Here is an 11238-nt window from a genome sequence, read left to right on the forward strand (position 1 = left end):
CCACCTTAGCGGTAGATGTCAGACGTTCATTTCCTGCTCGAAGGTTTTCAAGAATGGCATTCAACGCATCGACACCTGCCACCAGGACACTAATGTCCACCATCAATGTCAGCACTTCAGGAGCTGAATGTTTAAATTTAATTTTCCACTTTTAACAAGCTTATCTACAAGCTTATCTAGCCTGCCTTCGGACCATGTTTCAATCTGGCAGACCCTTTTCGTCAGCTGAACAATATTCATGGTCACAGGCTTTGACAGCATCACTTCCGAAAGCAGCCGTGGCAGAACTAGAATCCCGAAACTGAGAAGAAGAAAATTGAATATACTGACGTGCCAGGCGAACAAAAGCGTTTAGCATGCATAAACAGAATGCCTAAACTGCTGCTGTCAAGTGAACTAGGGCAAAGGCGAACGACATCTTTAAGCGGGCCATACATACTGTGTTTCACTTGGCACGTCGAGGTAGTCAGCGAATGCAGGCAATCGACACACTCACTGAATGCAGACAGCTCTGGTTGCTGCTAACGGGTGATAATGTCACAACATAGCCGAGGTGCTTTCCTTTTCATACTAGAAAATTATGAAATCGCGTTATCGGTAATTCCCATATCATATCTTAGGGGCGCCAATTCAACAGGGCTCACGCCAAGTAATTTTAAAATTACCGAAAATACGAACAGATTACGGCAAAAGAACTGTTCTCTTCAGGACCATCTCGATGCGAAATACATTAAAAATTGTAATTGTACTCCAGATAGCTGGTGAACTTAGAATTGAAAAAGTTGTTGTAATGCAACCTATGTATATAACAGCGTGCTCTTCAATTCGTTTTATTGTGCTTACTTTTCTATAGTACTACAAAGTTTTACGTAGCTACAGAGTTACCGTATAATTCCTGATGTGAATGCATCTATTGGTTTTTCCCTATCTGCATACCAATATCAAGTATTTTTTAAATTGAATGTGTTCGCTTGTCACTGTTTTTGTCAGCGTAATTTTGCCTGTTTAATAGGTAAAGCAGCGCAGTTAGATCTACCATCATGCGACCTCCTTCTGTATATCCCGGCGCATAAATTCTCTTAACAAATATTGAAATTCATTTATTGATATTTAAGTGAATCGGTTAACTGATTAACTGATTGATCCTTTCATTATAAGACGGTGTCGTATGTTACATAGGTTGTTATAAAGTCTCGTTTTCGTAAACGATAGCCACGTAACAAAACACGTACCGGCGCGGTGTATTGCGTAGGTATGCAGTCGTGACAATGGAGCGTTTCAGTCAGTGACTTGCGAAAACACAAAAATTTCCTTGAAACCGATGCACTCGACAAGGAAAAACGCGCACATTGCGTCGGGGGACATGGACGTTAGGTCCCAAAATTGCATGTCAAGTTGAAAAGCCGCAAGCCGTTAGAATTAGAAGCAGTAAGCCAAGATAATTCTGGGTTTCCTCAAGGTGGTCAAGGTGTTGATCTATTTGTAAAAGAATTACTGGTCATTTGCGAACGCACAAAACTGACATTGTAATCACCATCCTAGACCGAAGATAGTAATTAGCACGTGTAGCTGGAGCTCTGACGCAGTGACAAACAGGCACGGAAACGAAACGCGAGTAGTGCACTTTGCATAGTGGTCCAATGGCTTGTGCATCGGGCTGCTACGATGGTGGCCCGCATTTGAATTTCCCACCCAGACAAACTTAGCTTTCAGAAGTCAGAAGTCAGAAGGAAAATAATTGTTGAGAACCAGACCGGCGCGCGACTTGAAGACCAGGGAAAGCATGATACGATAGGCCAAGAAATACGTCATTTCAAAACTCAAATCTAAGGCAGTGTTCGAACCTAAGTGACCGTACGGTTGTTTTTGTGAGGTTAATTGAGTTAGTTGAGCTGAGTTTGTTGTGGATGACGCAAGTCACCACTTCCTACATGACCACTCCCTACATGTCATGTTGGTATAACTCATGACATTCATCATGATGCTTGTCGAGGCAAGAATTTTGTTGAGAGGTATGTGCAAGGAAGTAACGTATATTTGAATATATTTAACATGCATAAATCCCTTCGGTCACCTTAGCCCACAGACATTCTGGAAGATGGCCACAAAACAAAGTTGTCTATTTGGCGAGAAACATTATCTGCGTATTAACAGCAGGCTTCCTAATTTTGGCAAGGGAATATTTGCTTAAATATATCGCAAGCGAGTCATTTGCCCGATACATGAAAATAGGATGTCAGGTATCAACACCTAACATAAGTGTTCGCTTTGCTCTGCATTCTAACGGAACGCTATTGGCATGACGCTACTACACCCTCTCGGGATAAGACAAAAACTTAAAAACACATGTGAATAAACCCCACTCACTTTACCCGAACATGGAGTGCAGGATGTCATTCCAACTAGCTGAAATATCTCCTTCCGTAGCCCGTGTAATGTCAAGCTGCGTAGACAGCAATTACGTTAAGTTAAGGTTCCCTGACATTTGTTGAAATATATAGTAAATAAACATCACTAGAGCCGCATGGAGATAAAAAAAAGTAAAATCTTGGGTAAATGGGCAATACATCGCTCAATCTTTTGACACGCTAGACAACGCTGCCTCGTTTATCTTGCGGTGATCTCTGCAATGGAAACGTGGATGTGTGTGTGACATGTTTGCCTTCGTGACATGCGTGACATGAGAGAAACTGACATACTGCTTAGTGGCATCGGTATTCCAGTTGTGATTATCATCTGTCCGCACAAAGGAAATTATGCGGTGTAATTCACTCTCCAGTGTCAGGTATGAAATAGTGCGTAGTAAAGTTTACTGATAAAGAACCTCGGAAATTTTTTCGGCCATGAAATGGCGCTTCATAAAAGCGTGATGCATCACATTGCTTGAAGGATTCGTTTTCTGCTTTCGGGAGGAGGTAAATAAGATAGTACTATATATTCCCTGAAGAATAGTCTCGACAGCACACCTTTATTTTCCGCTACGGAAGAGCACTTTGCCTGGTAAGCTGGCCATACTGATAAAATATAATGTTCAGAGGAAGCTTTAGCTCGGGTCCTTCTATATGAGGATATGGCAAACCAGAGACTTTTTTTCTCAGCCAGCACGGCTAGGTTGTTTAGCGCAATATAGATAAACTTTTCTAAATCTCATATTTATTGTAAACAATGGCATGAATTCTACAACTTTCAAATTCAGCTTCGTAAAATGATTCCACAAGCAGGTAAACTACACCAATAGTTTATCTTACGCTCTCAGAATTGATGTAATGCACGTATATCCTAAATACACCATTATTATGTGAGTAGTACTTTTGAAACTTGACAAGGTTCTATCAGGTTCACGTATTGCATACTTTGTCGTAGATACGACAAATTCACAACAATGATTTGTCAGTTTTGAATGTTCTAACGGATGCGCTTGACTGAACGGTGCTGTCTGTTCTTGGTGGATAATCGCGGATTTGTATACTTTGTGCTTAGGTTTTTTTTCAGACATACGAATATTCGACATTTAGTCTTTAAAGAAGCCCTAAATTGAGATTCCCCCTCGCAACTTACATTGCTAGTACTCTTTCTGTCTGAAATGCAACACAGCTATTTAAATGCGGCCAAGAAGTTGTCTCGGAAAAGCACTAAGGCCTTTTACATGCATTTGAAGAGCTGACATCGGTGTTAAAACTGATGCTTCCGCTTTGGTTTGCATAATTTGGTTACTTATGCGACACGCGCTTCGCGACGCCTATGATTACAGCCTCTCCTATCTTCGCATTCTCCAGGTTGCGCCGGCTGCCGAAATGAAGAACTGCTCAGTCGTGGTCATGCTGCTTGCCCTGACTGGTACGATATTTCAGAAAACAAATTTTGAACCATGTCTCCATGCTCCTGAGCACTCTGTTAAGTAACTGTGATGGTGTTAGTGTTGAGGTCAATGTCATGGTGTTGAAATTAATTTTTGTTTTCGGTGTTTGAGTAAAGTATATCACTCAATGCCCTCCTAGTTGGCAGATTATGATGTAAAGCGTGTAATCATTCAAATCATGCCTGGGATTCGTACCATTTGTAGCGTGAACATTCAACATTGTGTACTAGCGTGACCTTCAGTGACCGGCCTTACTATGTGAGATCTGTACTGTGTTCTACTTTAGTCTTTAGATTTGTCCTCTTGCTCTTCCTTTCGTCTTTCCTCCCCTCCTTCCTATCTTCCATTTCTGTGTTGCTGTCACCTCCTTTCAGGAGAGAAGGCAGGCGTTGTGCCCCTTTCGGCCAGCCTGCTTCTCGTTTTCACTTTCCTGTTAACTGCGTATATGTGTTCAAAACAAATAATAATAATACCTGGGATTGAAATACACTTAAATATTTACGGCGTCTCAGGATGATTATAGACGATAATACGAACACCACTCAAGCAATGTAGCGACACACTGGGTGCTGAAGTGCGCTTATTGAAAATCCTCAGTGGTCATTCTCAAACTTCCGTTACTTCAGCTATACCCGAGATGCGCTGTCTATGGCATCGGCCCACTTTGGTAATTGAATTCACTTGTCCACTTCGCCGCATGAGCGTCAATGCATGACGATGGCTGTATAGCGATCATGCAGTAAGTTTATCAGAAAGACAAAGGTGGTATGGCGAGAACGGCATGACGACAATGAGTCACCAATCCTGAAATGATGATAATGGTATATCGATAACCGCGTCACCATGACGTCACGAGAACAATGGCAGGACGACAAGCGTACGCCGACGATAGCATTATGACGGCGACATTACAAATTGATGATGAAGCTGGAATAACAAACACAGCTCCACCACGATAGCTTGGCGATGGTTTATGTGACCGCGGATGAATGGTAGCTACTGTCGACAGAGGAGCCAATTAAGACAATATCAGGTGAACGGTGACATAATCATGATTGAATGCCGACCGAATGGTGACGATTGAATGACGCAGAAGAAATGAAGTCGACGGAATGGTGAAGGCAGCATTGCGACAAGGGGAGGCGCTTTGGAAATGATGACGACGGCAAAATTACAGAATGAAAATGGTGGGCTCGACGACTATGTAACAGCGATGGCGTGACAACGGCATGGCGAGAGTATGAAGTCCATCCACTTTGTATCAACGACAGAAGGGCGAGGACCGCAATTAGGGAGGCTTTTCTGCGGCTTCAAGATATGCATGACCCTTCTTCACAGGCGCTGGGCAAGCTTAACATGAAGTGTTCTTTATTCTGTAGAGTCATCGTAGTCGCAATACGATCAGGGACAAAGATAGTGCACATATATAGAATTAACACAAGAGAAACAGAATGCATATAAAGTACATATAAAATGCACGTATGTATTGATACCATCGAAATAGGGAGACAAACAGCAGTGACTACAATAGCACATCATGCATAAATGAAATCATCAAGTGTGTTACCGGACACACAGTGCAATGCATAATGCCAGAAATACACAGTAGCAAAACTCAATTTATACCTTTTCTCAGAAACAAAGAAAAGGAAAAGCACAACAATAACGAATGTTGGACAATGTATAATTTATTTAGACTAGGCGGCAATCTCAAACGCAAGGTTTGGTAACTGTAATTAGTCGTTTGAGTATAATGTTCCGGAGTTCGCCGCAGCATGTAGTTAGCTTCGTATCTCTGGATGGTAAGGTAGAAAAGAGTCTGCAGTTGGATAATTTCTGTTAATACCTATCTTACACCGCTCAACTAGTGGTTGTTCTTCAATAGCTCAATACAAAGGAAGTAGATTAGATATTTTTAAACATTGAGTGCGCATGGCTATCGCAGGGAACATCTAGAGCGTAACGTAGGACCATAAGCGTATTCAAAATAATGTGGTGATATTAGTGATAGTCTTCGTCTCCGACAAAATGAAAACGATAGTAACTTTGACCGAGAAGCAAGGACTTGTAGAGGAGAAGGTTGAGACGTTCCGCGGAAATAAGTTTAGCATGGCTTCACCACCTCAACGTAGAGCCCTTTCTGGTTCGAATACTTAGATCAATGGGTCTGCGTAAAAGTTTACAGAGATAGATAGATAGATAGATAGATAGATAGATAGATAGATAGATAGATAGATAGATAGATAGATAGATAGATAGATAGATAGATAGATAGATAGATAGATAGATAGATAGATAGATAGATAGATAGATAGATAGATAGATAGATAGATAGATAGATAGATAGATAGATAGATAGATAGATAGATATAACATGCTCGAAGTATGCAAAGAATGCTATTCGTGTCACAGTTGGGTGCATTGCACGCACTTTGGGAATTGGTGTGCATATGCGCATCTTTATGAGCCCCCGAGACCAAATGGCGCATTTCTATGGCGAGCGTATCTCTGAGCAAGTAGGGCAAACTTTGCAGAGAAAGCAGATCTTGTATTCCGCATTACAATATATTCAATGACATGACATGACGTCCTCCACCTCATTGAAATGCGCCGCAGCAAGACAGTGGGATGAGAGAAGCACCGTGAAATACAGTGATAAACGCGTCCAGTAATTCAACGTCTGCTAGGGATGCGGGCGCTCGATTTTACGAGCAAGCGTAGACAAATCTGTGAAAACTCTGCAAGAATATGTTTGGACAAGGAGGAAGAGGAAGGCGCATGGAGGAGTAGAAGAGAATGTAGCATTTGTCCCCTTCTCGTTTGTGCTTCGGCGCCGCAGTGGTCGCTGTGTATGTTCGCGACGTCTCTCGTTTCCGTGTTTAGCAATATGTACTTCCCCAGGGGCACACCAGGCGTTGTACAGACCAGGTCAGTGTAGCGTCCGTTTGTGTTTCCGTCTGTGTTTCGACGACGCGCCGCACGGCGTGCCTGGTCGCGATGTCCCTATGCTCTTGCGTAACAAACATTTAGGAAGTGAAATGCCACTGTTATTTCTTCATGAGCGAATTGTTTCTACGTAACGCGCCGAGCGCGCCAGGTGTTTTAAAGCGCAGGCATGCACTAGGCAAATTCTTGAAAGTGTACCATTCCGCCGTGTTACGCATACGTCATCGGCCTAACGGTTAAGGCATCAGCCTTCTGTACTGGTGGTGCTGGGTTCTCAGGCAACCATTCACATATATTGCATAGACTGCAGGCGCTGCCACCGGAAGGTGCCCAAAAAGAAGCAGAAAGATAACGCTTAGCGCTTGCAGCTTGAATTTTACTGTCCGTGCTGCTCTGACTAATGTGTGAAGCACGATCCGGTATATGCACACCTCCGCACAGCAGCAACGCTAGTATTTGTGTGCGTAATACTCGCAGAAGCAGCGGAAGACAGAATGCTGCCCTCGATTCGCTACAGAGTCAATTAAGCGGCGTGGCTTGGTGTTTACACTTGGCTTTGTTGCTTTGGCGGCCAAATGCACGGCGCGTTTCTGGAACCTTTCTTACTGTCCGCTGGTGAGCCGCACCTGCATCGGATATTACGTCATTAGGCCGAGGGTGGCGCCGATGGCGTGATGGAGCTTCGAGTGTTCGTATAGTTGCAATTGCAATATCAGGAGAAGGTGAAGTGCAGTTCAAAAGAAAGTGTTGCGCCTAACATAAATGCCATAGTACAAACACTTCTGGTAATAATGCTATGTGAATAATATTACTATTATACAATTTCTAGTAGCGTAGCGTTCGATTACTTCTGAATCGCGAACCATTTCATTAGAAACGAAAGCTCATCGCGAAATGTCATAACGTCTTATGTCAATGTCATATGCCATAACGATGATAATTCAGCGGAGCGTGGAAGTTTTCCTAGCCAGAGTTTTTTTTTTTTTTTCGGGCCGGTGACCCCTTCAAGCACATCGAAAAAATATTGTGGATGCTTCCTTGCGCCGGTCGCACCCGCTAGTGCTCGCGCCGGGCGACTTTTTTACACGTTCACTTTTCTAGCCGAGGGTAGGTTCAGGCTCGCGTCTCGGTAAATAGCACCCCTTCATCCCTATGTCAGCACTTACACTCGTGGTGAGGCGGCAGTGAAAACTTCGTAACTATTGGCATGTTATATTTTTGTACGTATTTTTCTGGTTTTTGGGGATGCGGGAACAGAGATGTAGAAACGATGACGTAATCAATCCTTTGAGGTCTCTGAAACCTTTGCTGTCATACATGCAGTGTTCACGGGCATCGTGGCCAGAAAAGTGCAACCTGAATATGCGAAAAACATCTGTATTGGTAAGTAGAGGAGTGGAGCAGACGCAGGCTGCAATGACTTGCAAGATCTACCCAGCGGCGATTTTCGCCACGATGAACCGTGGCAAATTATATGAAAAATTCAGTAGGTGTAGCGTGTAAAATAACTGCATAATTTCATTCACCATAGGTGTGAGCGCCACGCCATCGATACACTTGCGTAATGACCACCATTGAAGCGCCCTGAGTACACGACACAAGCCCCGGTTTTCTCCAAAAGTGTAGACGTTGCTCCATATGCGTACACAATATTCTACGCGAAGCGGAGAACTCGCAAAAGTGCTAGTCGCCAGGTTGACATGAAAATCTGCAAGCTCGTATTTCACGCAAGCGCAATAGGTGAGAGCTATCAGATAACTGTATGATTGGATTATTAAAAAAGACATTTCTAAAATGGCCTGCAGTAATCGATGATAAAAATGGCATCTCTTGACTAGTCTCAAATTAGTATTGGCTCTTTCTCTCGCAGTGATCTATCTGCATGTACTTCTATGCAGTACTTCTGTACAGGATAGTTTCAGCATAATTTGTAGTGGTTTAATTGTGAGGGGCATCATATGAACATATTGCTACGGAACAGCCGCCACAGTGTGGCTGCACTGAGGAGGGCGAAGACGACGTGTGTGCCGGTTTGAAATAGCGTCGCCATTTTGGCCTCCGTGAGCTTACCTGTAAATAAATTGTAAACAGTATTCGGCTTCAGCTTCACGTAACATTAATTTGGTGGAGGTGGACGTTCCCCGTACCCGTCATGGAGCTTGGCAGCGGTCGCAACGGTGACAATGCAACTTCGGCTCCTGCTGGCGGCACTTGATCTGCGCAAGCGTCTCCGCCTGCAGCCCCGACCTACGTCGCCGTTTCCCCACCTCGGGATCCTGGTGTTTTCAACGGAGTCGGCAGTCCTGATGTTGACGACTGGCTCCGCTTATACGAACGTGTCAGCACCAGTCAGAGGTGGGATCCGACTGTTATGCTTGCCAACGTACTTTTCTACCTCGACGGAGCTTCATTGGCGTGGTTCCAGACTCACGAAGAGGAGATCTCGATCTGGGATCTCTTCAAAGACAAGCTACGCGACCTTTTTGGCAATCCGTTTGGTCGACAAGTCAACGCCAAGAAAGCCCTTGCCACACGTGTGCAGACGTCGACCGAGTCCTACGTGTCGTACATTCTCGACGTGTTGGCCCTTTGTGCCAAGGCTGACCCGAACATGACTGAGGAGGATAAGGTTAATCACGTCCTCAAAGGCATTGCTGACGACGCCTTCAATTTACTGGTGTTTACGAACGTCACCAGCACCGATACCATTCTCAAGGAGTGCCGCTGTCTCGAGCATGCTAAAAGCCGCCGGGTATCCCAGCACATCACGCGACTTCCCAACACAGCTGCTACGTCATCCTGTGACGACCTCTTCCACCAGCCGTCGCGATGTGACAACTTGACCCGCATCATTCGTCGTGAGGTCAAAGCGGCACAACCGGCGGCCGCTTCATTCCCGTTACCTGAACATTCTCCGGTGACAATCTCCTTGATCCAGGCCGTCGTCCGTCAAGAGTTGTCCAACGTCGGCGTGCAATCCATTCGTCCGGTACGCTCGGAACCTTTGTCTCCACGCACTTCCCCACCGCGCTCTTCTGACTCCTCTTACGGACAGCGCGACCCCTCGGAATGGTGAACCGTGGACGACAAGCCGATTTGTTTTAACTGCCGACGCATTGGACATGTCGCTCGCCACTGCCGCAGCCGCTGGACTTCTCCGACGCGCTATTATCCCGATTACCCCGCACCACCACCAAATTAATGTTACGTGAAGCTGAAGCCGAATACTATTTACAATTTATTTACAGGTAAGCTCACGGAGGCCAAAATGGCGACGCTATTTCAAACCGGCACACACGTCGTCTTCGTCCTCCTCAGTGCAGCCACACTGTGGCGGCTGTTCCGTAGCATCACCCCCGGCGTAGTTAAAAACTACGTTTTCTGGGAAAGTGGGAAACGAAAAACATAAAATAAGTACTTTACTTTTTGTAGCCCTTGGCGCACCACACCTTTTACTTGTACTAGAACAGTACACTTCGGTATTCAACTGCAAAATCCCTTGACGCAAAATTTATTATGTGCTCAGAAATATTTACGGAAGGCAATGTTACTGTTTCATGACATATATCCTCATGAAACGCTGCAAGTGGCACGTTTCCCGTCTTCGCAGACTTCCCAGCAATATGAATTTTACGTGACCTGTATTCTCTTGAACAGTGACATTAACTAGCCATGTTAACGACGTCTTTCTGTTTTTCAGGCCACTGGGAATTCGGACACGGTTGTTCGCATCATTACCTGTGTAGTGATTACTGCGAGAGCAAGGGCTTCGCTTCCGGCGGTTGCGGAGGAGACTACAGCGCAATGTGCTGGTGCTACAAAAAATAATGCATGTGCACGTTCCTTGTTTCCTCACTTTTTGCGCCTTACTTGCAGTGTCTTCCATCGGTGGTTCGTTCACGAATAACGATGCGAATAAAAGTACCGTTTCCTACGAGCAGCCTGCCCAGCAGAAATTTACAACACGGATTTCCTATTCAGAATCTCATGTTTGCCCCGTACATTTGATCACTGCTGATTTTACATCGGGCCGTCTTGTTGGCTTAGTGGCTGTGGCATTGCGCTCCTAAAACACAAAGCGAAACGGTAAAACGCACGGGTACCACGCACGGCCTCTCGTCAAATAGCCTCAAATGCTCAAAATTATTGCGCAGTTCCGCACTACAACGTGCTTCATATTAAAATCATGGTTTTATTTTACAAAATTCCTGAAATATAGTTTTTGATTTCTTATGCATTCTGACGCAATTAAAAAAGAAGAGTGCATTTAGCGCACGAAATCTTTGGGCTCACTGTGAAGGATATTTTTCTAGCTAGTTCAAGTCTTCTTTTAGCCAACGGCACCCCCGCATTCGTAAGCTCGTTTGTCCTCGTTATGCAAGGAACCGGTGTGCACTGCGAAGGTGTGAGCTGGTCTATAGGCAGCAGCTACA

At 44.6% G+C, this 11238-nt stretch overlaps 1 long non-coding RNA gene across 1 annotated transcript; it reads left to right on the top strand.

The window, feature by feature from the left end:
- Positions 1-3772: 3772 nt before the first annotated feature.
- Positions 3773-10731, top strand: LOC126519284 (uncharacterized). Its single transcript, XR_007596546.2, has 3 exons — positions 3773-3837; positions 8129-8188; positions 10506-10731. It is a non-coding gene; the product is annotated as an uncharacterized lncRNA (long non-coding RNA).
- Positions 10732-11238: the final 507 nt, after the last annotated feature.

The sequence above is a fragment of the Dermacentor andersoni genome, chromosome 10, assembly GCF_023375885.2.
Source record: "Dermacentor andersoni chromosome 10, qqDerAnde1_hic_scaffold, whole genome shotgun sequence".
Taxonomy (NCBI): Eukaryota; Metazoa; Arthropoda; class Arachnida; order Ixodida; family Ixodidae; genus Dermacentor; species Dermacentor andersoni.